This window comes from Anser cygnoides, chromosome 1 (assembly GCF_040182565.1).
Source record: "Anser cygnoides isolate HZ-2024a breed goose chromosome 1, Taihu_goose_T2T_genome, whole genome shotgun sequence".
NCBI classification, from domain to species: Eukaryota; Metazoa; Chordata; class Aves; order Anseriformes; family Anatidae; genus Anser; species Anser cygnoides.
The window spans coordinates 156,389,846-156,417,804 of NC_089873.1; the positions used below are offsets into that span (position 1 = coordinate 156,389,846).

General features: G+C 42.3%; 1 protein-coding gene and 1 long non-coding RNA gene across 12 annotated transcripts in view; both read right to left on the minus strand.

Moving 5' to 3' along the window:
* MBNL2 (muscleblind like splicing regulator 2) overlaps positions 1–27,959 on the minus strand; it is a 110,198-nt gene that overhangs the window by 43,810 nt on the left and 38,429 nt on the right. The window lies entirely within an intron of this gene.
* LOC136788353 (uncharacterized) lies at positions 8–27,954 on the minus strand. Its single transcript, XR_010827177.1, has 2 exons — positions 736–27,954; positions 8–517 (listed from the first exon to the last, which is right to left on the minus strand). It is a non-coding gene; the product is annotated as an uncharacterized lncRNA (long non-coding RNA).

Sequence of the window (27,959 nt, forward strand, 5' to 3'; positions counted from 1 at the left end):
CAATGTGCAGTACAGGGGAAAACTCCTATGGAACTAGCATCAAGGAAGCAGATGGAAGTGTAACCTTGTTTAGCTAAAATTTCCCAAATGTACTGCTTTTATTACATCAGTGGCAAGGCTCTTCACAGGATACGAAGCCACCTTGTGTGGGGCTCTTTTCAAAGGCCCTAAACCTTTACGGAGTCTTGGTATCTGCTGAGCAGAGAGCATTACACACACATAACTGATGACTGGGCAGTTCCAGTGCACCCACTCATTACAAAGATAGACTGTTTTTCAGACAGAAAAGAACTGTATAAATCCTGGGTGGGACCGCATGGCAATTTAGGGTGACGTGGATTTTTTTTGCTGGCAAACGACATGCTCCACTGTTAAGTTCAACTTGACTGAACTCAACCGAAAATCTCAGGAAGAGGCGATTTTCTTCAACTTTTCTCACTATCTCCAGAGCAGAAACAAATAGCTGTTGCAGAAGTAATGCCAGTAAAGAAAGACAAGTTGTTTGACTGCAGATCATCTGGCAAGAGAAAAGGCAATAGAGGCGTAGAAAGACTAGCATATATCATGTTCTGACCAAACAAGAAAATGAGCACGGCATGGCGCCGCTCCCTGACAGACCTCCTTCCTCACCTCCTTTACAATCCGCATAAAAGCTTTCAAATAGACGTATGCTTACTTTAACACAAGCCTGCTCATATGAACAGGAGTGAGTTTAAACTCCAAGCTGTGCTTTACCTTGGTGTGGAAACACCATTTGGCAGTGAAAATGTAGGCAAAGGTAACTGCAGTACTGACAGCCATCACCCTGAGACACCTTATTTTTCTCTCAGTGGCCTGTGGAGGAAAGACAAAATGTCTTCAACATTCATACAACGTGCCTTCTGCAATAACCAGGTTAGAAAAGAAAGAGCGAGCAGTCAGTAGCGAGAACAGGGCTTTGCCATCAGGATGGCTGCAACACGGAAAGCTTCTCTCCCCTTGGGGGTTTCATGCTTTCTTGGCTGATCACTCTACAAACAAAAGGAAAAACCTACAGCCTAGTTAAATATACTGATAGCCTAGCACACATTACATAATTGCAGAGGTGAAAAGTACACTATCTTGTCCCTGTGCAGAAGGAAGAGTGTTTACTAGCCCTTAATGACAGTGCAGGAGCCACAGCTGTGTTATTAATAAATCATAGGCTTCGCTCCTGGGACGCACCAGCGAGGCTGGAACCTGACACAAGTTCCCAGTGCATTGGAAAGCTGCTGAAAACACACTGAAATTTCTTGGTGTTTTAGAAACACCATGTATTTGTATTAAAAAGCACAGATTAAGGAGAAAAAAAAAAAAAGAAAAAAACTCCTAAAATTGAAATGGAAATATGCTTGCATTTCCAAAAAAGAATCACACACAAAATCCCTCATACTACCCATCACCACATGAAAAGCCACAAACAAATAATCAAGGTGAGATTAAAAGCCACTGTACTGCCGTAGGACCGCTTACAGAGAACAACTTCCACCAAGTGTGCCTGACCTGAAAAGCAGAAGGTAAGCAGGCACCTCTCCTAGCCTTTGCCGTACCTAGTCTGTGTTCCTTCTCTTCTTGGAACTGGCTTTCTTAACATCAGTGATAAATTTCCAGCTTTTCTTGAAGTTTGGCACACCTCAGATTTCCGTGTTTAGGGAATGGAGAAACCAGCACTACTAGCAGGAAGGGTAATAAGATCCCTTCCCCTGAAGCAGCAGGGTGCGAGCGTTATTAATGTGAATTACCCAGAGAATCAACGCTCCAGACCAGCTTAAAAATCAGGGGGAGGAGGGTGGCAGGAGGTCCAGAAACTCAAGCAAGAGGCAAGAATGAACCCCCGACATCCCAGTAAATGAAACAACAACAACAAATCTTTCATTTTTGTCGAAGGGATCCTTGTCCCCTCCACTCTGTATTAGGAAACTTCCAGAAGATCTAACAAAGCCTAGCAAGAAGTAGAAAGCCGTTGCATTTATCTCAAATGGTAGCTTACAGAATTAGGAGCTAAATCATGGTTATGAGAAAAGATAAGACATATTAGGATGTCTTATTACCTTATTTGAATGCTATATTCATCTAAGTACCAGAATATGTGATTGTGGTCTTGAAAGTGCTTATAACTTCTCAATGCTCTGTTGAAGGAGCAGATAATTACTCTTTTCCTTAAGACAGATTCAGTGACAACTAAATAAAATTTTAGGTTAATCTCAAATTAAAATATTGCCTCTAGGTTTTCCAAAGCATATAACCGTGGCTCTCAGAGGAACGTACACTCTACGTACCCATCATTATATTGCAACTACATTGTCAGTGTACACTGATGTCGATGGCATGTTACTTCATCAGTGTCATGAGCAGATGTGGTGATACCAACCTCAATTACATGATCACATCTACTTTTTCACACAGCCTTCTTTCCCATACACTGAATAGCCAGTCTAATAGTACATATATATATACACATATATATATGTACACTGTAAGTCACATTCGTCTCTCCCTTGTCCTGAATGCAATATATCCATTTCTATAGGGCTGGCCCTAGAGGATCACTTTATGAATGGCTCCGTTAAAATTATTAATGGGTTTCTCGGTCTCCTTGTGAGATTAGACAGCATTACTCCGAGATTAGACAGCATTACTCCCACTCTACACAGAACAAACTGAGACCAAATATGGCTAAAATGCTGAGAAATGTCTGCGGTTTTTGGCTGCGGATCTCTGTCCTCCTTTTGCTTTGCAGTTGTGCCCACTTGGCACGTACAGGTGGCTTCAGCAGACTCCTATGGCGCTTGATTTTCTGGAGTCCAACCCCAATTTTTGGAGTCCAAGCCCAGTTTTGGGCTGTCACTCTCCATCCTCCAGAGGAGCGGTGAACATCTGACCAGGAGGCCACGTCCTCCCACTCTGCCCCTGCCTGCCTCACTCGCTGAGCCGGTGTCCTCTGGATGGACACCTCAGGTTCTCCACACGCCGGCCCCTCTCCAGAAAGCCGTCTGTGATGTGCACGCACCAAGGCAGAGGACAACACACACTGTTGTTAGGTGAACAACACGTCTCCAACACGTTTTCCTCAATTCTTGGCTCCCACCCACCTCATGTGGGCAAACAGCCGCTGTGCCCCAGCTCTCCCCTTCCTCTGCCTTTCCTCACCGCCAGCCTCCTCTGGCCTCGCTTCTTCCCGGCTTCGTACGCTTGTGTTTTTAATGTCCATGCTTTTCCTTTGCTCTACACAAGGAGGGCAATCACGGGGAGCACCGAGAACAGAGGGGAACAGACGGAGCAAACACAGAGACAGTTGTGCTCAAAGCCCTGCTCTGAAGCAAGCTCAGAGTCTGTCTGATCTGGATGCCAACCCGTACAAAGCCTCTGCTAGGCATACATAAAAAGAGAGTTTTCACACTTGCAAAATGACCAAATTTGGGTGAAATTTCACTAAAATAGCATAAGGCAAATTACTGGTATCAGAACAACCCTTCTGCTGCGAGATCTCATGTTTCAGCTGTAAACAATGGGAAAATAATTTTATTATTGAACTAGTTTTAAGAAACACTTAAGAAGGAAAAACAAGGTATTTACCTCTCAGCTGTTTCTCAAAAATGGTTGAAGTGTTTCACCAAAACTGTAAATAAACACTGAGTCAGCTAATGTTTCAGCCCAGGTGAGTACATTCTGACTTACAAACCTCAGAAAAGGAGGATATTATATGGAAAGTGGTGGGCAAGATTAAATCCAGGTGATGACAACGGCACAGCGTTGGTAATAAAACACTCATACGTGCTTTATTAACACACCCAACCAAAGGCTAATGATTGCACGCGCTCCAAGCACTTCTGAGAAACAAAATTATTTAAACATGACTGTAAACAAAACATTTGGTAACATTTTAAAAGTTTAAAAGGACCATTTGTCCAGAAATGCTTTAATGCAAGTAGCCATTACACATCTCAGCTAATGCATTCCGTTGACAGAATAATGAGTTGCCAACCAGTGTTCTGAAGAATATAATGCCTTTAAGCATGTAAGCACCATTCCAGTGCAAACTCTCTGATATATTTTAAGTTCCATCTAAAGTTATCACGTACTGGTGTACAAAGTCTTTCCAATGTGAAAGCAAACGATCTATGCAGCAAGAAAGTCATGACCATTTGACTTAAGCAAGGACTTCTCTGAGTTTTCTTCAACATTTTGTAGATGGTATCTTCACACCCTACCTCTTAACACGTAAAAGCAGTTCAACAAGTATTGACAGGCTGTATTAGATCTGCCAGGAAATGTGCAAACCCACTTGGATAAATGAATCACCTTGGTGACTTGTCCTTCCTTCCCCTTAACGTTTCTACAGGAGACAAGCAGGTTCTCCGTGTGAAGCTGGCAAACTGACAGCTTTCAGTGTCTTCCTCCTGGAAGCCCTCGCAGTTTTGCACCACTCTCATCTGTTTCTTGGGAGAAACTACCACAAGGTCTCAAATACTGTTCTCCAAACAGGAAATCAGAGGACCACATAATTTATGACTTTTCTTTGTGAGTAAATTGTTTCCACTGTCTGCACTGTATCTGAGCAGCAGTCACAAGGCGAAGACTCCCATCAAACATCTTTTTGTCAAAATGTTCCCCTTTGGGTGCCAAGGAGGAAGAGACAGATGCAGTCAGAAATGGGGGGGCAGCCAAGGCTCCTGTCAGTGCTTTTTATGTCAAAGTGGCAATAACGACCGAATGAGAAACTCCAGGTGAAGATTACACCACCTGTGGTTGACCGGCCTTCTCCCCCTTCTGCTCTTGAGCAGGACTGAAGAGGTCAGAAGTACCAAGAACTTTCCCCTCTAGATCAGGCAGGAGAAGACAACAACCGAGGACCTGAAACTGCACACAGAATTTAACAAGTTCTTCTTCTCAGCACCTGGCCTCATGGCATGGCCAAACCATGTTTTTTGCATTTGCTGGAGAATCATTCATCACAGCTACATTGTGGTCAGAAAGGACTGCAGCTGAAATACTCTTTATAAATGTCGAAAGGCTGAAGAACACATTAAACTAAAACTCCACAAACCAAAACAAAGTTTTATGGTGGAAAAAATACATAGTGATCTCATGCTTTTCACAAGAGTCGTTCTTTCAAAGCCAGGAACCATGAAGTACTTGTTTCTGTTTTCTATTTTTATTTGTCTGATACTCACATCATAAAGTGATTAAAATTGCTATAGCACTTCAAATTAGATCTGAAGGGCACCCAAGTTAAAATGTAGTATGGTATGAAATGTTAATCATAATTGAAACAATCACGATTCAGATTTTTCCCGAAGCCTTTGTAATTGCAAACAGTCTGGAAAAGAAGTATTTAGATGGCTAAATCAGTGTTTTTTCCCACCCTGCTGCTTTCCGGTGAAGAAAAATTGTGATGGATGAGTACCATTCATCAGGAGAAATAGCCAAAATATGAGATCACTAACCAGCAGCTAGACAGGGTTTAACCAACTCCTTTGTTTAATCACTGGGGATTCAACGTCTGGATGGAGAGAAGGAGCGAGGGAGTTTGGACAACTCAATGAATTTAACACTAGCATATTAAAAAAATAAAAGGTTTTAAACAGCCTGTAGCACCCAGCAACATCTATTGTAGTTTCCCAGCACAGCATAGAGACAACTCTCTCAAAAAATAGTGACTCTGTGATGGTTGGCATAAGTAGCACTGAGAACTTTTTTGCCATGTTAGGAAGGCAAAGACTATAGTCAGGCTTTCTTTGGCAAATGTAAAACAAAACTATGCCCAAAAGATACAGCTCCTGATACAAGCAGTCATTTACCTCCTACCAGTGATTCACAAGGCAGACTACAAAATATCACTCTTCAGACTATTAAATCCCTACATTATACTGCTTAGGAAATAAATAAAACAATGAAAGCAAAAAGAAAAGTTGACTTTCACATGTATTTTTGCATCTTCAAGCCAGTTGTAATGGGACATATGGTGATTTATAGGGCTAAGTGCCAAGATATCCATAAATACAGTATGGAAACTTAAAACTCATTAGGAATTCTCTGGAAGACCTAAGACCCAGAAGGCAATCAAAGGCAAAGCTCCGTCTCCAACCAAAAGTCAGATAGATAACAAGCACACAGGGAAAAGGTGTGGGTGGTTGGAAGGACTGCACTCATCTTCCCTCATCTGTAGGCAGGCCATATACTACAGGATATGTGGATTATGTATAGGCAGAGCAACTACATACAGAAAGTGAGATTTTTATAAGGGGGCCTCCATACCTTTAAAGACATGGGCTTTGATGCAGAGATTGCTTTGGGGATGAGTTGAACATGAATGTCATCATTAGCTTTACAATCATTTAGTTCTATCTGTTTTTGTAGATTTTTAGACCCCTTATTGCAGATTGATTAGAAATATCTTGCTTTCCTACAGCAGGTCAAGTGGCATATAGTAAATAATCTCCATCTTCCTTGGCAAATAACGTCATTAGAAAGGAACAAACTGCCAATGCGGAAAATGTCTTTTAATGAATTTTAAATAGACACTAAGAATATGTTAATGCTGTTAGCATTTTTAAAGAAAATTGTCTCCTCCAGTAGACGTCACTAGGCTTTTTATGTATTTCACTTTACCATCCCACACTGAAACTCCAGTGTTCCATCAGTAAGTATTTATCTGAGTTCTCGGCAACGTTAGTCCCAGACTCAAAGTTTCAGTGAATAGAGAATTCCAAATGAGCTTTAAATGTCAGCTCTGGTTTGAGAAGAAGAAATGTAGTGAATTTTAAAGGTACTGAGACCTCAGTAGAAGGTTCATCATATGCACAGCCACTCACCATACTGTAGACCACACTTTATTAGTTTTCCCATGCTGTAATCCTGAGAACAATGAAGCAGAAACAGCAAAAAATAGGGATGCATGCCTCAAGGATTTCCTTGGCTGGTTGTATTTAACAAATAAGTGTTCAGTTTTAACTAGTTAAGGGACATTTGATTAGCATATCATAGCAAAACCAAAGAAAAGGTAAGAACTATGAAAAACCTTTTCAAGCATCAAACAGAAATAAAACAAACTTATAAATAGTGTTGCCTGCAAGCAAACAATTTCTGGAATGTACTGGGGAAAGCAAAGGAAAATCCCACAACAAAAGAGATTGCAAAAGCCAACCCAGTTTAACAAGTGGAATGACCAGTTTGGAGACTACAGGGGAACAATGCAAAAACGAAGGCCTGTTATACAAAGGATTTTTCTCAGCATTTACCAAACAAAACCCCAATATAAAGACCACTCACGAGGTAATTAAATATGGCGCTTTAGAAACACAAAGCCTTAGAGAGTTGTTAACTACTCATGAAATACTGGAATTAATGAGAAACTGAAGGTGTCTCAGAGTAAAGCTGAACGATTTCAGATAGATTTTAATATATTCAACTTGCTGTGAGCGAGTGAGTGAAATTAGACCAGAATCCTAAACAAACTACGCTGGATTGCAGTCGGGAAATGTTAAGCTACTTGAGTACCAGACAACATGTTATATATCATCAAACAGCTGTCTGCCAATTTATCATGTACCACTTGTAGACACACAAAAAGCTGATAACACTATGAAGGCCTCTAAAAACATGGCTCTAATGCTTTAAATCTACCTTTTATGACTGCTATTAAAAACAAACTCACACAAACACTACGAGACCCTAGATTTCTAATGAAGTGTTCTTCTGATCTCTGACTGCAGCTAAGAGGACAACTACAGCCTCGCTACGATGGAAACGTGACGGTTGTCACTGCTCTCCAACAGTCTAAAAATCCTTAACATTGCTAGGGAAGTAAGAGTAAATGAGCATTTGCCTGTCTGGGAATGGCCCAAACCAACACCATGGCTTGTTGATCCAAGCAGGGAGTTACCTACAGAGGCTGTGTGAGTGCCTGAGCTGATGGCTACCACACCACACTCGACAGCAATATTCAGTGCCCCCAGTTCCATTCCCTTTTCCCAATCGGACTGGGTTGGCTGTGAGTAGCTGTACCATGAGACGTGGGATTGCTGGTGCTGCCTACAAGCCAGTGCCCAGCACTGAGGTCCCAACAGAAAAGACAGCAAAGAACCCAATCCAACCCAATTTAAGGGTCTTCAGATAAATATCGTCTTCCTTTTGGAAAAGTAACGTATACAAAATAAACTGCATCTGATTTTTTTTTTTTTAATTTTTGTTCATGTTCACTAATAGATTAGGGGCTAACACAAGTATTCGTACGTTTCTTTAGCTGCCCTAAATAAATGCATATTCCAGAAGTTTAAATTTTCCTTTGTTTAAAGCTAAAACAAACATGCTGGCATTCCTTAAGATCAAAGTCCTTCAAGGAGAGTGGAGTCAGATAAAAATATATTGCTTGTTGGCTAGTTCACCATTGCTGGAGGAGGGAAAACTGGTGTTCCAAGTATTCCTAAATACTGCTAGGACATATTTAGGCCAGATATTCAGCCAACTTTAACTAACTCCTGAGCAACAAGTCAACAAAGCCCAGTAGCTGTAAATGCTCTGCCAATTTAAAATTTAAAAATATGGGTCAAGGTTCTCAAACTTTCTAGATCCCTTTAAAAACATAAAAAGAGTGTACAGTTAGAGGGTGAATGCATCAAATGGCAAAATTAAAAAAAAAAAAGTATGTGAAACAGTAACCTCAGGGAAAATAATTATATCAGATTATAGTGCATTTAATTATAAAACCAGTTCTGATGATCAATTTAGTAAGTGGGCAAAAGCACAGTAAAAGTAAATTAAAAGTCCACCTTTGATGTCCAAATGTAGAATTTGGTTGAAAATACTGTGAATTCAAATCCTAATACTAAGAAAACAGGAAAGCTTTCACCTTTACGTATGGCCACGTAAGCAGGTAGGATTAATTAATGCCCAGGAACCTTTGAAGACCTCAGTATGAGGTGAACCTTGTAAGCCTATCTTCATTAGTCCACTGTCATTAATAACAGTATTTCTATGATTCCCAGCCAAGCCTGGGCTCCCTGCAGCACGCCACAACACTGTTACTGACTTCGGTGGCATATGAAGTACTAAAGAAACAAGCACTGTGAGGCAATTGATTTAAAAACAAAAAACAAAAAACTAACTTTTTATTATGCTATGTATTCAAAGGAATAAAATATTCATGGATCAAAATGAATTACTGATAAAATATAGAGAAATTTATTTCTAAAATCTCTACAGTTTTGATACGATATTATGGAATTTGGAAAACCTTCCAGTTCTTCCCTATTTCCTTTCCAGAGCAGTGGCAACAACAGCTACCAAGTCTTGGGCAGACTTTGTTCCCATCTGGCACCCTTTTTTTCCCTCCACAGTGCAAGCTGGGACAGTTTCCCTCTTTGCCTGCTGTTGGAGTCCTCTGGCTATTCTCCTCCTCAAATACGCAGACTTTCTGCAAGTTGCAAACTTCACTGCAACACATGACAACTGACTCTGCGCTCTGCAGAAGGTTACAGTTAGGAACACTTCTGCAATTACTTAGATGAGCTGTTGTACACCTCTGAATTTGGCTTTATATTCTCAAGAGTAAACCACAGACTCCACTTCTTGAGAGCCACTGCAGCTGCATAGAAGTAAATAAATAAAAATCACTTTTTCTGACAAATGATTCAGCATTTAAGAAAATAAAAACAGCTGTACTGTGTTAAACCAAGGGCCATCCAGCCCAGTATCCTGTTTCCAAAAGCAGTCAGCAGCAGATGCCTAGGGAGTAGTATAAGAACAAGGAAACCATTTAATGATATATATTGAAAATATTTTTCACATATCCTTGATGGAAAACAGAGACGGAATTTTGACAGAAAGGGGGAAAAAAAGCAAAAGAAAACAAAGAGTCCAACACACATACCCTTTGCGAAAGCATGGAACATTCCTTTCAAAATAAAAAGAGAATTGAGGGGAAGATAAATCTTATGATTTCTCTTTTTTTTTTCTTTTATTCTTTTTTTTAGAAAAAAAGCCCACAGGAGCAAGGCAAAGCCAAAATCTCACTTGCTGTGCACCGAAACAGTGTAAGCACATACTGATGCACGTTGCTGACCAGATAATTTTTAAGAACCCTTGACTGTGAGTGTTAAAGTCTTTTCTCTTGCAAAATGGTCATCATGGAAACATACAGCCAGGTATTTATGTCACAATATCACAGCTGAGAGTTCCCAGAATATTTAAATCAATGGATTAAAAAAAAATAATGCTTCAAAAAGTACATGCATCAGATGGAGGGAAAGCCTGTTCCACTTAATTCCCCAGACAGTGGAACTGTCAGCATTAAATCAGCATACTGGAAACAGGCAAAATTTAGAAAGGTGCAGAAAATCTGGGGACAGTGAAATGCCCCATGAAATCAATTAGAGGTTTATTATAGGCTTAGTAGGACACAGTATCAGTTCCAGGAGAAGTCATCTGTGAGGGCATAGGCTGGAGGGGCTATGAAGTCACAGATGCAGAAACCAACCACTTTGATTACACTGTTAAGCTTCATATCTCCGGGACACCAGATCTGTGTTTTTCAGAAGCTCCAGATAAGCTAGCGAAATGTGCTGATGACTCAAACTCTGCTGGCAACGGGAAGATAGAAGAATCAGGGTATGGCAGAAGACGATGACCTTGAAATCTGGATAATAAGAACCAGTATGAAGGAACAAATTATTTCCAACCAGCAGCATGAACTCTGCACATCAGTTCAGACACAAATAGGTAGTTGTCCAGCTGTCACCTGGGGATGGAGCTGGCCGTGCCTGAGGAGAACATCATGGATGCTTTGATCAACCACTGACTGATGGTGGAGACATCAGTGTGACAAAACTGTGAAAAAGGCAAACACTGCCCCAAGGAAGTATCAAACAAGGACAGTCTAGGAGAGGCAGCAAGCTTCTGTGGTAAAAGCTTTTTCTCTCATGGTGAATGCCTACTTGCAATGCTGTGCATGCTTCTGGTCACCAGAGTTCAAGAAAGATGGATCTGGTCTGGAGCAGGCATGGGTAAGGGCTGCCAGTGTGATTCAAGGAAATAAAAGCCTGTCTTACAAGCAAAGAAATAGAGCATGGTGTTTTTTTGGCTTACTAAAACAAGGGCTGAGGAGGGATATGACTGTCTTCAGTGAATGTCCCCAGAGAGGTTGGGATGGCATGGGAGGGATAATGGGAAAAGGCAATGCAGTTGCTTAAGCTACAAATTAACAGTGGCATTCAACTAAACAGAGGTAAACTAGCAGTGAATAAATCCACACTGAAGATGAGAAGAATGCATATGAGGAGTGAGACTCTAGGAAAGTCTTGTGATGGAAGCAGAAAAAATTCCTCCCAAAAAACTCAACCCATTTTTAGGATGGAGATTAGTGATTTACCCACTGAAGAGGTGACATGGCTGCCTGTGATAAAAAATGGCACAGGAATGTCTGACTTACACAGCCCCCTCAGAACTATATTTCTAACCTGTCGCTAATACAGTAAGTATTAGCTAATGTACAGGAATGGTGTCAGGGATTCAGAAGCAGAAGCCCTTGTTCAATAGGGAACTCAAAGCACTGGTCATAAAACTGCAGCCTCACCTCGAGTTCTGTGTGCAGTTTTGGGTGCTACAATATACAGATGTAAAGCAGACAGTGTCCAAAGGAGGGCTACAAAGATGGTGAAGGGTCTGGAGGGCAAGATGTACGAGGAGTGGCTGAGGTCCCTTGGTTTGTCCAGCCCAGAGCAGAGCAGGCCGAGGGGAGGCCTCATGGCGGCCTGCAGCTCCCTCACGAGGGGAGCGGAGGGGCAGGCGCTGAGCTCTGCTCTCTGGGGACAGCGACAGGACCCGAGGGAACGGCATGGAGCTGGGACAGGGGAGGGTCAGGCTGGGGGTTAGGGAAAGGTTCTGCACCCAGAGGGTGGTCGGGCACTGGGACAGGCTCCCCAGGGCAGTGGTCATGGCACCGAGCCTGTCGGAGTTCAAGAAGCATTTGGAAAATGCTTTCAGACATACGGTTTGATTTTGGGGTGGTCCTGTGTGGAGCCAGGAGTGGGACTTGATGATCCTTGTAGATCACTTCCAACTCAGGATATTCTACTACTCTATGATACTTCATGCCTTTCAAATGACAGTTTTTATAGCTAGAGAAAGCCTCATCAAAGGAGTATACTTCTCCACTCAGAAGTTAAGAGAAGATCACATCAAGCTTCAGCAGATGACCTAATGTGAAAACAAAAATACTGTGTGCTTTACAGGTTTTGAGAATCTCTGGAGTGCTGTTCTTTTCAAAAAAAGCTGGAAACAAAGTCTCATTCCTTATGGGAGCAGGCATTAGTCTCTTCCAGTCTCTTGCCCACTCCTTGCAAAGCCCTTGGGCACAGCGCGTGGCTATCGGTGTGGCTGGAGGCTGCCGGGCAATGTCTCTTGCACAACCTGCCTCCATTTTGGGGAGCCCGAATTTAAACACCAGGACCAACAGGCCAAAAGGGAGAGATTTATCCTTAGGTACTAGGTCTAGAGAACCTAAATAAATGACGCATCTTCCCCCGAGAGTCTGTATCCTCATGTACACTTCAATCGCCAAGCTCCTGGAGGTAGACAAAGATCCCTCTGTAATTTTGAGTATAAATTTCTTCTCTGAGCTGCAGAAGAAATCAACAGAGCTCTTAATTCCTCTTAATTCTACCACTTCAAACTAATCTAACAGTTTTTTGGGTGTCAGGAACCCACAGGTAAATTGCTATTTGATTTGATAAATTGCCACTGCATTCTGGATCCACCAACACTAGTGCTAAATATTCTGCATGTGTGTGTGTGTGTGTATGTATATATATACCTATGTATATAGGTGATGTATGTATTCACAGATTCCTATGTGAACAGTAAGTTGTACTACAGACACAACCTCTCCCAGTTATTTTTAAATGTTATTTTTTTTGACCAGTGAGAATGACAGGTATGATCTGTATTTCCAAGACACTTTATAGTTTTTTATAAATATGACCCAATGTTTATAACACCTCTTGTGTGAACAGAAGTTTGTGTTTTTTTTTTCCAGCTACGTTAGTTATTATTATCTCTCTCTTCTAACCTTGAACAGCTTATTCATTTCTCCTACTTCTAAAAGACAAAAATATAAGTTTAAAAAAAAAACACAAACAAACAAACAAACAAAAAAAAAACGAAAAAGAAAACAGTTGCATTCCTTTCACAAAGGGGAAAACAAAGGCAAAAATGTGTTAAACAATTTGTGTTAAATAGCACATCAAGTCAGACGCCACCATTTAAATAAACATCTTCTAATATCCAAGGTTATCTATTTGTTATCCAGTAGAGATCTGCTATGAAGCAAGTGGTTACTGTGACTTGTAGCCCCAAGACTGTCATTATTTCAGCTCAGGACAGGCAGACACAAATATTTGGTACATGGTAGCGTGTCTAAATATACATATAAAGATTGCTATCTTGAAAAGATTCTGATTCACCACTCACTAATGTTAAGGTCATAGTAGATCTGTAACTATGAAAAGGTTTTCAAATATTGTAAATTGTACACAGATATTAACAGAGGTCTGCAATGCATTATCAGACAAATGCTGCCTTGTAAAGGTCATAGAAAAAAAAACAAATTGCTTTAGGAAATTATAACTAAATAAAATAATTAAGTTACTGCATTTATACTGGTAAGTTATGGATATCTATTTAAACCAGGGCCTTAACTGCATCCAGTATGCGCATAAAAAATGCAAAGTCAAAACCATATCAAACTAATCCATTCTTATAGTGATCCTACAGGTGCCATATCAGAAAGCTTCAGCCCTGCCTTCAAATCATTTAAGGTCTTTTATTATTTTTCTTTGTCTACAGCTGTACAGCAAATTTTTATGCTGCATGATAATGCTGTTCTCCCAGTCACTCTGAATTAAGCACCCGAGCCAGAGAACACATGATAGTGTCTGAACATCCTCTTAACAATTTTGGCATTCCTGTACTCTCTGTGCCTACTAGTTTTTACCCTCGTTCCAGAAAACAATCAGTTTGGGGGAAGATTCTTCCATGCTTTGCGCAACAACAGCACGCAGTTCTACCCACGTCTTTCCCCTTTCTACATGTTTACGTTATTCTTACAAACGCCACTGAAAAATCAGTAGTGTTTTCCACAAGGTGCTGTCCTCTCTGTGGTCTTGTGGTGTCCGCAGCAACGCAGCACACCAGGGTCAGGTGCTCAGCATATGTGCCACCTCGGACGTGCCATTCTCCTCCTTTGGGCTGCTCTGCTCAAATCTCATCTCAAGTCATAAAGCTGTCTACGACCACAAGCATGCTGGGATCAACAAAATCTGCCAGGTATATCAGTTAATTAACTTCTGTTGAACTGAGCTAAAAATCAATTTGCCATCATTTCTCTATGGCCTCTAAAGAAGCAACATATTTATTAACTTCTTGCACCACCTTTCCATTTGATATTTCCAAGTCTATATCAGTAAGTAAACACACTAAATAGAAGTTGGCCATGTATAGGAATATTTTATGAATTTACTGACCTTCACTTGCTGCCTAATTAGCCAGCAATACCGTTTCTCGTTTCACATAAGAAACTGGCTGGCTGTTTTTACACCTCCAATTTTTGTGTGCACCGCCGAGGTAAACAGATGCTTTATAGCAAATCAATGCACACCATGATACAATTGACAGAGATCACAGGAGATCTTTCCGCAACATCCAGGATTTAAAGGCAAATAACAAACTAGAAAGAACAGCCATATTCAAATACCTAATAATAAATTCCTGTGCTCATTAAACACATTACATACATCGTAACAGCTGGCATGCTGAAATATCCAATAAAGGAAAACCTGCCTACAGTATTGTTGATGCTTTAGGGAAAGCTGGCTACATGTATTTTTTATAATAGTGCTTGTTTAAAAGACCATCTATGCATGGAAGGACTTTTGCTGCACTGCAGAAATGTCAAGTTTGGGGGAAGAAAGTTGTTACACAAACATCTCTTAGGACAGTCCTGAGTAATGTCAAAGACCAGCTTACACATGCGCTGGGACGCAGAAAAAGCCTTTGGGACTGCAGCTCTTAAAACAAAGTAGGATGCTAAGAGCTCAGGACAAAATGGCATATGGTTCTTATATAAAAGTACTGCCACCCCTTCTCCCAGTGCTCCCAGGACACTTTCTTTCTTTCCCTCTCTCTTTTTTTTTTTTAATCAATTGTCTGCCTAAAGTAAAACTGCACAAAGAAACCTAGCAGTAGAGATAGTCACCACAAACTCCCTCCTTCCAAAGGAGCTTTAACCACTAAATCTATAGAGTTACACCTTCTCTTGCTTTCTCTTGCTGTCTTTTATAAATTCGTGCTTCCTACACAATAGCCAGCTTCAGAGAGGTGCGTTAATGCTGACCTTCCCCACCTACCATATGGGATCCTTTCGTTGCCTTGTACAACCATCTAAAATAAGACCTACGCCTGCCTTCCTAATGGAAATTTCCTTCTTGCAGAAGAAAAAGAAGTAACGGTAAGTACCAATGACTCAATAAGATATATCTGGTATTTGAAAAGGTCAAAAAAGGAAAATACCATGAAAACCACACTTTAAAAGTATGCGGAGGCTAAAGTTTAGAGGGAACAACTGCAAACAGTCCTCTACAACAGCTGCTTCTCAGTAAAAAGGCTACTAGCATCATTAAAAAGGTAGTTCTATGAGTGCCGGGACAAATGATGGCAGGAGTTTTACACCTTTGATTGCAAATCCCCAAACCTGACTCAGTTGTAGTTAACTGAGTTTCAAGGATCTCCTGTACTCTGGAACTTTAAGGAAGCTTCCACCAACCCCCTTTCTTTTGTTTGGGATGGTTTACTGGTCTCTCCTTCTTTGTCCCACCTTCTATTTGACTCCCTATTTTCACAGAACTTGTAGGAACTTAATTATTCTTGAGACTATGATCTCTTTGTCAAACTTGGCTGAATTTGGCCACTGGGTTCAAAAGTGAGTGGGGGAGGAGGGAAAGAGAGGCAGTCTGATTGCATAAGCCTCATTTCCTCAAAAATCCAGGCTACAAACAATTATAGCCAGAAGGTTCAATTAAAGAAAGAGAACCGTAGACTTTCCCCGCACTTCTAACACAGACTGGTTCATGCATACTAATCAGCCAACACTGCTCTCACTGAAGCAATGAGAGTTTTGCAGCAAATTAATATTCATACTGATTTATACTGAGGACTGTCAAAGGGAGGAACTTCAACAGCATAAACATGTTTAGCACACTGCACAAAATCACCTTTACACAAGCTCTGTAATTTACAGATGCACAAAGATGCCGTAACTCCGCATCCATATCCACGTACCTCCATCTGTGCACATGCAAATCCCATGTCTTCACTTTTAGTACCACTGACGTACATTGTATGACTAGCACTATGAAGCACATAGGTAGGGCAAGATGCCTGTAGGGAAGAATCTGCATTTTTCGTGACATTATGTAAAACCCCTACCTTAGGAAAATCATCATTAAGATGGTCTTTGAAAAGTAAATAGTTCTTCTTGTTTTGGATTAGAAGCCGGCTATGTGTTGCTACATCTGATGGTACTTGACACATGGCCACATCGATGACAAACATGAAGTGATGGAAAATTAAGCTTCCAGGGAGCAGGGCTTGTTTTTTTAAACTTTCTTGGTTTTTCAAATGCATAGACCATGTCCTGGTTAATTTCTAGTTTTAAGATCTTCATTAAGAAGAAGTCAATTTAAATTTGCAAAAGATTGCCCATCTTTTTATTTTTAAATAGACTCGAGTTCACTGTCATAAAATCCCTTTGCCTAGAAGGATTTTCCTTCTTGTCATAGATAGCAAACGAGCCTAGTTACATGGGTTACATTTATTTCAAGTTAATGACTTTACATTAGCTGATAGCATTACTAATAGCGAACTATAAAGTACATGCTGAAAACGTTCCTCCCCTGCTTGCTCTCCACGCCAGCATTCTTCTGCTAGAAAAGACGTTTTCTTCTGGGTTTAGCCTATACACTGATTTTCCTCTCAGCCAGGTCATCGCTGTGAAAAATACATTGTCCACCTTTTTACTCAAGGCAGTTGGCAACACAGTCCCCAGTTAGTACAGCAGCTCATGCTGCCTCCTGAGAAGGGCTTCAGTCAGTTGCCATAGAGAAGTCAGCAGGACCATTTGGAGCACCCTGGGACATCCTGGACTTATGCGCAGTGCCAGCAGATATGACACACTCCTCTGACATGTCACTGGAAAGCCACCAAGAACACTCTAGGGCATTGTAAATGGCACGAGATACCCCTGTTTGGGCAACTGAATCAAGCCCAAAGACTCGGGTCCTACCCACTGCAAACAAATATGCGTTAATTTTAAAGTAATGACCTAATCTAGAAAGTGTTCTTAGAAAAAAAACGGCATTAATATCTCTTGACTTTCACATCTAGCTAGGAAAGTCAGCTTTTGTGAAGTTGTTTACTTGGCTGGGGGTGGGTGCCAGGAGAACTGTTTGACAACAGGCACTGGGGCTTATTCTAGTGCCTGACGTGCTGGATTTTCTTTCTTGGCTTGCTGTGAACCAGCAGAGCACATCCCAGCAGCTCAGTTAGCTTCTCAGTCACAGCTGAACTGTTCTTCTCTCCATTAGGTATCGTCACAGATGCCACCAGACTGACACTCGGTAAGACAACACATAAAATGTGGTACATGAACCCATTCAGAGATGGATCTTCACTGGAGAGAGTTCAACTCAAGGTCCCAGTTGAATTTCAAACAAAATAAATAAATCTGTTTTTTACAAAATAAATCTGTAAATAAATCTGGTTTTTTACGAAGTTCAAAAGCTGTCTGACCTATGGCACACGGAGGTGAAGTAGAAGCAGCACACCTGATGGGCTGCTAGCCCAAGCCATCCAACCAGCTGCAATGACAGCGTACACATAGACTCCCTCTCATTTAAGCCACAGGAATCTGGGAGGAAGCAAGGGCTGAGAACTTGTAATGCCTCGTGAGAAAGGGTATGTTTACACTGTGGTGACTGCACTCAGCCATCTTTCAGTTAGCAGCATGGCACCACGCAGGGCAGCAGTGTGCTGCAATGTGTGAGCTTGCAGGTTCACAGCTGCCTACAGGAAGCAGGATGGCCCTGTTGGCACGTTGAGCCATCAGTGTTTCACGGATGCAGCTACCTCTGTCATGTGTGATGCTGTTTTCCACTGATCATCTGCTTTTTTTTTTTTCTATTCACAGCTCAATGATTTGTCTTTCCAAGCATTGGGGCCACCTGACTTTTGGGACATTGTTCACAACACCTTGCCCTGTGGCTCCTGGTCAAAGCAGATGAGAAGACTGCTTCTTTTCTCCATTATTATTTTTTTCCTTGTCTTGACCGGTCAAGACCTTGCAGGAATCTAATCCTGCATGGCACAGTATGCTGCCACCCACCAGAAACAACATATCAGTGTGGAAGAAAACAGACACTAACAGCTTCCTCTTGAATTTTAGTTTTGGGACTGGTACCTCACACCAGGCTTTCAGTACTGTGTTCCAACATCTCCAAAACCATAACAGCTTTCCTTTTCTTGCAGTGGGTTTCCAGTGCAATCCACCTCCTCAGAAACAAGGTGCCAGTCTTTGTGTGAGATGTGAGTTGGGAGAGCAGGATGGCTGTCAAATGGACTTGCAGATAAACTAATCAAGTCCTTTCTGAGCGTTTGCTATTAAAAATGTCTTTCCAGCCCTGTGGATGACTTTGACTAATAGGAACACGGGTCTTGACTCTGCTAGGTTTTTACATCATGAAGGTCCCTGCATCTGAACACAACCCTGCCTTTTGTATTCATGATGCAGTCTAAGTATAACAGCTTGGGAAGAACAGCTGATGCCTGAGCTGAGAGAAAGCTGCATACACAGGGCCAAGAGAATTAAAAAAGAGCCTGGAAAGAAAGCAGGACCACCTGCCAGAAAAATAAAGGAGTAGGTGGGAAGACCTGGAGAGAGCAAGCCTGTAGGAACAGTGACCTGAGTTAATAGGGAGCGTGGGGGAGGAGTGGGCAGCAAGCAATTGCTCTTGTGTTCAAAATCCTAGTGATGGGATGAGTCAGAGACTCTGATTGAATTTTGCCTTCACTACACCCACAGACTGGTTATTATAAAGCTTAGGGGAGCATGGGTTGGTGCAGCAACAAAAACTACAGAGAATCGGTGGGCATATGAAGGACCCTCGAGAGCACGAGAATCTGAAGAACATCTGCCAAATACTGTGCCCTTCCACACAATGTTTCCTGCAGCTCTAACCAGCCTGCCTAGCTGCTCTTCTTCATGCAGACTGAGACTGATAACTGAGTGGCAGCTGCATCTGAGGTAAAGGGATGCAGCACAACTACCTGGGAATGGTCTTTGTGGGTCTCTGCTGGGGCTTCTGGAAGCAGCAAGCTTCAGGAGTTAACTCCACCCAGCGTGGTCAGTGCCCAGGAACTACTAGAAGAGTAACACAGGTCCCTCAGGACAACACGATTCAAGAAGATATATTTGTATTACATCTTTCAGCTACTGAGCTACTCTTTAACTGTTTTCGCCTTCAACCATTACTGCTCTTATTGCTCATTCTCCTCCGCAGGCCAGGGGCCAGAGGACCTGCTCAGCAAGTTCTACCACACCGACCGCAGCAAAAAGCTGCTGGTAAACACCCACTCGCTCACTTTGGGCAGCCGTAACGGGCCAAAGGAGGCACGAACTGTTGTGACAGGTCTCCCAAATGCAAAAGGCTTCTGCTCTGATCACAACAGGGCCCTGCACTGAGCAGCTTGATGGGAAAGATGGGGCCCCACACCTTCAGAAGGAAGGAGGGTCTGGGTAGCTCAGTTACCAAACACCCAGCTTGGCTCTCCTTTGAGAACAGAATGGATTTCAAGTTGAAGCAAAGTGCCTGAACTTAAAAGTTTGACAGGTTTAGTGGCTACAGAGGGTAATAGTGATGGTCATGATAGCTTCATGCTCACAGCATTGCCACTAGGAGAGCAAACAAGCAAACAAAAGGCCTGAGGGAGACACCCCGTTTTTCTACAGGACAGAAATACTGTCTACACAGTGCACAGGTTCAACATCTCTCTGTTTCCCATAGCTCCAGTCTGGGGCAGCCATTTCATGGCAGAAGCAGTGGTGACAGGCTAGGACTTGCTGCTCCGAGTTGTCGTGCTACTGCTGCCCCTCTGCCCAGGCCTACACAACAGGCCGGGGCTTCTGCAGGCCGTGGGGCCAAGCTACACCTCTGGACTTTGCTCTGAAGCCAACGAGAAACGTTCCCCTTTCTCTCTCTCCAGGGAGAGAGAGGCAAAGTCTAGCAAAGGAGAGGGCCCCTTCCACAGAGAATGATTGTCCAAGGTGTTTTTTTTTTTGTTGTTAAAAAAAAAGAAATGCTAAACACTGTATCACTTCAGGTGAAGGCTTGTTTGAGTCTCTTCTCACCAATTCATGGTCAGCCAAGTTCATGGATCTTTAAGTGTGTCTGCAGAGTGCTTCAGCTCGCTGGGTTTTAACCGTGCCTTTAGTTAAGCCAGCACAGCTAGCACAAACACAGCTAGGTGAACACAGGGGAAGGAGGCAAAGAGAAAAAAAAAAGGAAGTGTTTAAGGAGCTTGTGTATGCTGGGAGGACTGCAGGAGAAAATAGGAATACAGAGGGTTTTGCAGAAAACAAACAAGAACAGATGATTGACAAGGCAGGAAATAACTGCAAGCCCCTGAACTCAGAGATAAAGGGCACCTCCAGAAAGAGATTTTCCTTTCTTAAACTCCATTGTACTTCAATGACACTAGATTTTGCTGCCTACATTCATAGTTTCACATTACATTTAATGCAGTTCTTCTCATTTCCTATGGACCAGCTCAAACAAGTTGCATGGCTGCATGACTACTTGAACAAAGATTAAGAAAATGGAGTTAGGTGTGATAGGATACAGGACTGGATGTAGCCATCTCTTTCTGTAGCAGCTCACAGTTGCATGGGTTGGGTATAACATGAAGCCATGCCCACAGCATCAGGAAAAAGGGCAACATAATTTCACACAACATTTCATCCCCTGCACTTTATTCCAAGCCATTAAATTCCCATGCCCCCAAAAAGCAGGGCCTTCATGAAGCATACCTGTCTCAGGAAGCAGATTTAAAATAATGTGTCTTCTCTCATTCTTTTGAGCTCACTGGGGAGAAACATGACCCTTCCAGAGGGAAGTCAGTGGGAAAAACTAAATTAGATTAATCCTAAGGATAATTCTCAGCAGGTTCTCTTCTGCTGTTCCAGTACAAGAACTGTGGGTTATCAAGTGAAACCAGGAGGTTTGAGATGAATGGCAGAAGACAGTTTCCACACTGTGTGTAAGGAAGTTATGGAAACCCTTGCTGCAGCATGTTGTGGGTGCTGAAGGTGTGCATGGTTCAAAAAAGAGAGGGAAAACCCAGGGGAAAGATGTTCCCTGAGAGCTATCAGGTACAGCCACATCGTGTCTGGCTGCCAAAGTCTCTGAGCAGCAGCCCACTGGCAGCTAGGACAGCACCCCAGGAAGCCTTGCATGCTTGCACACCTCCTCCTATATATGCACTACTGGCCCTTACTGGACACAGGGTGGTCACAGCTATTCCGACCACAGAGGGAGCCCACAGAATTAATTCTCAGGATGCTAAAACTGGCCATGATCAACACTTTCTCTTCATGCCCACACTTCTCTGCAATTCAGAGACAGGAAAGCTTCTGCCAGGTGTTCCCAGCTACCTGTAGCTTTTTGGGCTTTTAGGAGTGAAAACATTTGTGAACAAGAAGTGATATGACTGAACTCATTGCTCCGCCTTCTATATGGATAATGCATCCATCAGCAGGAATAAGAGACCTGGATTCTGAATCCTCCACCTGAATGGTTTTGGGCTGCAATTTCCACTTCCTCAGATCCTAAATCTACTCCATCCAACCAGAATTAGGTCACTATGCAGCAAAGCAGGCAAAATTCATGGGCCCGTAAGGAACAAGTGATGCTGTTGCCCAGGAGAAATGAGTTTGCCCATTTCAGTCACTCTTCCCCTGTTCCCACCAGCTATAGGCACAGCCCTTGAACTCACCTTGTCTTCAAAGAGAGTCACACCACATAACTGTGTGATAGGCAGAAATTCAGCCAGCTAAAACACTACGAACACTCATTTAAAAGTCTTCTGGTACAGACAAAATTAGACAGTCCCCTCTGCCTACGGTGCACACTTAGAATCTGTCCAGACTGCCTCAACTGCAAAGTGAGAGCAGGTATCATCGACCCCACAGTGTGATATGATCCTTATTCCTTGACATTTGTAAAACATTTAGAGATCCCCAAAAGAACCACAGAAATGCAAATGACTAGCTAGTGTATCCTAACCCTAAGATCACTCAGCCTGCTCAGTTTACAAGGGCTTTTTTCCCCCCCTTTTTCTAAATAAAACTGGAGTCCATCTTAAACAGATTCTTTTCAGTTCCAGATATTTCAACAAAGTGGATGTTCCTAAAATTTCTTTTTTTTCCTGGAACCCTTTTAACTTGGTAAACAGGTCTCTCTGTACAGCTTTCAATTACCTTTTATTCTGTACTGCCAAATGAGACCAGATAGGCATGTTCTTAAAAGGCTTTCATGAAAATGCAAATGAACAGTTCACACTAGTCTGCTGGCTCAATAAATAGAACAGTTCAATGTATTTATACACTAGTAAATAGATTAGAAAAATACAGAAAAATCCATCTTTAGCCATAGAGATGCTTTCATTCTCTTGTCATCACCATGAAATTTGCAATGACAGTATCTTTAAGATACCCCCTCTGTTGTCTATACTAGCTTAGACAATGCATCCTTCTAGTAGCTAACTAGCAGAAAGGATATAAATCTGAGTCAAGAGAAATCAGACCATAATTTAAAAGCTAGACTAGCCTGAGAATGTGAGAATCAGCTCTTGCTGAAATGCACATGAACATATTTTTTTATCTGCCAAGCTTCTCCCCTCTCCCCCTCACAGACATCACTATTCATTTTAATATATATGTTTTTTAAATACAGCAAAGTTCTGCATGTTCTTGGCCCTGAGATTAGATTATATATTAATATTCCTTTGAAAGGATTTTGTTCTTTACCACTAGCAGAACTAGAAAGTCCTGAAAACAGGTTTGCTTACAGTGTTGAACTTGGAGGACTCTGCATGTGATATATGAAGTGTTACACATCCAGGTTCTTCACTTTTAAAGAATTATGCTACTTGAACTGAGAGAGAAGTATGAAAACATAAACAGAGGAGTTCCTGAAATTGAAAATTCCCCTTAAACAGGCCTCTTCACAGACCTAAAACCACTGCAGCATCCAAATGGGAACTTGTAAGGGGAAGCAAACAGCCCCAGAAAGGCTTCAGGAAGGTTTAAGGCAGCAGATGAGGCTCTGGTTCTAGCAGTGCTTCCTCACCAGCTCCCTGCTTTCCATCCACCGGCAATGCTCTGGGCTTCGTCATGTAAGTATGCTTTAATCCGTGTCAGGCACAGGCAAATGGATTAGCTGGGAGCCACTTTCATCCTGACATTAAGTTAGCAGGAGCCACTCGCCTGGTTCATTTTCGGGTGTCGCATCGGCTGGCAGAGCTGTGGAGGGCTCCTGTCGGTGGGAGTCCAGGTGCTGGAGGCAACGCTGTGAGGGGTTAATGGGTGCTTATCTGCCAGCTGCTGTATCAGCACCAACAGGATTACCAGGAATGATCCCCTACACACTCCTAACCCCCCAAAGTGCCCTCTTTAAGCCAGGGCAGGCTCTGTCTCTCACCAAGCAGAGGAACAAACACCGAGCCCTATCTCAGAGGTCCATGTGGCAGGACCTGGCATCGGCAAGTTTCTGGCCTGAATTTGAACCAGACTCATTAGTTGTTAGCTATTTCTGTCTAGCCTGGAGCATTGTACAGATGAAGGATAGTCAGAGCCTAGACAGTCTTCAACAGTGAGCATTTTGGATCCTCGAAACTGTAATCGGTTTGAGGGGCTGTTGCAACTTCTGCTGGGTTTAAAGTCAAGTATTACAAGGACAGGTATTCAGAGCCAAAAATCCCTTTTGAGTTAAAAGCAAACACTCTTCATTAAATTTTGTTGACCTTTTACTTGGAACCAGTAGACCTACAAATATACTCCTTTAATACAGGAAAGCTTTGATTCTGATGCAATCACATTACTCTTGAAGCCAGGGACTAAGGCCACAGCACTATCAGTGACAGAAGTAATCCAGTGCTCTGCTGGTCCCCTGTAGCTGCTGCTGCCACACAGCCCTTCTCCCCTCTGTCAGCAGCAACTACAACACCAACAACTTAGTTTTAACCACAATCAATTTCCCAGCCTGGTGTACTGCACAGCCACAAGACGGTGGTGGTAGCACAAAGGAGGATGTGGTGTGGCACTGAGGCGAGTGGCCCCGACTGGGATTATTTCCTTTCTTAACACTAGCTTTTACTACCTTTGACCGACCATGAGGCTAAGGGCAAAGTCAGAGTAAAGGTGCTTCTGGCAGATAAGGACACCACAATTCCTCTTCTGTCCCAGGAACCTGGAAGGAAGAACACGGCAGAAGGGTGCACGTCCCTCCCCCAAACAGGGACCCTTACGGTATGTGGTTAAAGGAGAGCCAGTCTGAGTGCTCTGTCTTGTGTTTGACTGATTTCTTATGCAGCTGCAGTAACTACTAGGCACCACATAAATGTAATACATACCTCAACATTAGACTAAAAAAAATCTGCTCCTTCCCTAGGTAGGAAGATGTTTATTCAAGGACCCTTAACTTACTAATTTATTTTTACAGCAGGTACACTGAGCCAAGACAGTAAAAGTGCTAAATCTCCAAAGCTCTAAATATTATGTAAATAAACTCTAAATAATTGTCCACATTAAAGTGTGGTTCAGTGTTCAGCAAGGAAAACAGTTCTTGTTTTCTTTTAATTAAATTCTGATTTTATCTATAACTCCAGACTGTTTATTTTCATAACTGCTATCCCGCCTGTTGAATTCCAAAGCGTTATTCTGAAACTGTATGATTAACACCAGCACTGCAGAAAGCCACACATCAGACAGATTTATGTGACTAATGACACAAGTCTCTCAACCGGCAGCATAAACGAATTGCGCTACCCGGCCCCGTTCTTGCTGTATATGCACCAATTTCCAAACAGCCTTCGGAATAACGCAGATAATGGCTGCAAGGATGTGAGCTGACAGAGCCCTGCACTTGGAACGATTTCTGAAAGCTTTCCATGTACAGGAGGTCAGGCACCACACGCTGGTGCACAGCTCTGCCTGATGCTCTGGAGACCTTGTCAGCCTGCCCGCAGCAGTCGGTGGAAGGAAACCCGAGCCTCCAACTCTGTGCCTTCAGGCCACAGTTTGGCTTCTTGGTCTGATCTCATCTTTACCTGCAATTTCATCAAATGGACTTGAGAAGCACGGCACAGGAGGCATGGGTAGCTGCTCCCTTCTGCCAGCTGCTTGGGGGTGATGCCACGGAGCAGGGGGCAGGACAGGGCTGCTCGGCTTCGGCCACCAGCACCAGGTTTGAGAGCGCCAAGCCATCAGAGCTGGTGACCTACTGCACGAGAACAAAGCACACTCGCTTACTTTGACTGCATTTTTTAAATGGTTTTGGACTTCCTCCCGCTGAGCGATGAGGCTGGTTGTCAGTGAGTTACCCACAGAGATCCCTCAGGATCTCTCTTCGCTGCGTTATTAGCTTTGGCTACAACACAAGTTTCGATTCTTGGGTGGTGATCATCCCGGCACAAAAGCCTCCAGCCCGAATAACTGGCACCTCAGCCACAAACATCCTGTGCTGTCAGGGGAGGCAATGGGGACTGGGAGCGGCACTGGCACTGGGGTGAGTCAGGCAGCACTGGCATGCTTCGCCACCTCCACTTCGGCCAGGAAGATGCAGCAGCAGCTTCTTGCCCTACAAACCAGCCGCTTGGCCAACCCTACCACCCCAGGGTGGACTGAGCCCTTCACCCCGTGTCCAGCCTCCTGCCCAGCAGAGAAAGCAGCACAGCACAACGGGGCTTCTTGTTGCAGCAAAACCTGAAGTGAGCAGGGCAGCTTCATAAAACGGGCTCCCTTTCCCCCCCCCCCAATAGGAGGGGACATAGACTCAAAGGTTTTATGTTGGCTGGGTTTTTCTCCAGTTCTGTTTGTCTGCATGGCTACTAGGGTGGTTGTACTTCTAGACTTTGAAATTAAGAATTGCTTTGGCAGTGATTTGCCTCGCTGCCAAGTTCTATATTGTTTAAAAACTCTTTTGGTAGGGGAATCGGAAGTGCCTAAGACTGATTCTCCTCTCACATTAATCCCTTGCTTCCAGGGCTATAGGGACGAACCACAAATTCTTGTGCTGTGATTGAGGTTTGATGTCAGAAATGAAGGATTAAGCCACAGTCTGACCAATTCAAAATCTAACAGTTCTATCAACAAACAAACAAAGCCTTAGTTTAAATTAAATCTCTTTGGCAGCCCATAAAGTATTTCTCGAGTCTCTACAAAGGGTAAAAAATTGCATCTGAAAAAATTCTACTGACTTGCTTATTTTCTGTAAAAGCTACTTATTGCCCATTTGCTGCAGATGCTAGCCTGCCTGCTTAAGAAAAAAAAAAATATCCCATTGGCAAGCGACCAATATACTAGAACATCTACAAAGAAGCTGTTACAGTTTATCGTGCAGTAATCCATGGATTAAGGTCATTAATAGCACTCGATGACATACTGTGATGACTCCAAAGGTGCTGTTCTGGCTTGTAGGATATACAGAATGCAAACCCCTCACAAATATTTCCACTAAGTCACCTTCTTCTAAATCTTTAGAAGAAGAGAAAAAATGAGAAAACCCAGAAAAAAGGAGATGCCTAGTACAGTGTTTTGCACTGCACACACAAAAAAAGAATGTAAAATGAAACTAATGTTTTTAAGTAGCACAGTTTTCTTCTCATTCACACCGATGTTTGCATAATAGGAGTTCTTGGTGAGTAACTTAAATTTTGAATTACAGAGCCAAATTTGAAAAACAGGTCAAGACATTCTCCCGTGACCAAAACACAAAGCAATTAGTAAAACTTTTAAAATAAAAATCTCAAATGGTTAACTTTCCCTGTGCATTATTTACATGTAAAAAAAAGTATTTTCCTTCTGTTTACATGAGAATACAAACATTTCTTCACAGAAAACACTGTGTACTCCCCAAATCCCATGGGGTTATTAAAAGTCCTTTCTACAGCACAAAGTATTTTTGCAAAACTTTTTAAATAGTTCTCTAAAGCTTGCTTGATGTCATTAGCAAGTCAGAAGAAGTTGATTGCCTATGAATATAATTGCTAATTTTTCTCCAAGGGAGAGAAACCCCTCACTTTGTTCTGAACTTATGTGGCTACATGCATTATCAATATATATAATAAGAAATGCTATTCATTTATCTTAGAGTCCACAACACCATGGGTAAACCATCTGTTGTGTCTAAACTGATGGACAGGCTTTTCTTACTTCTGTTGATTTAAATGAAAATGTCCTTTTTTAATATCATTTGCCTCATTAGCACACTGATAATGGCCCAGTACTCTGCCACCATGTATCTTCGTTTGCAGTGAAACAATGGCAATTCATAAAATGTACTCGGGTGACTACAGTTGTCATACCAGCTGTAAGCAATCCTGTATCCCCCAGTTATAGGACATTTCTGTAAACAACATACTGACACTGGAAAAGAAAAATCCTTAGAAAGAAATCTTTTCAAAGCTTCAATAAATAAAAGTTAAGACAAATAACATTTGTATTAATACACATCTTACCAAGAACAAATTACTTTCTGATTAGCTGTAACTCAATTTCATTTTTTTGCTTTCAACACAATATATTAGTATTTTCACTACACATGCAATTTTCTTCCTTA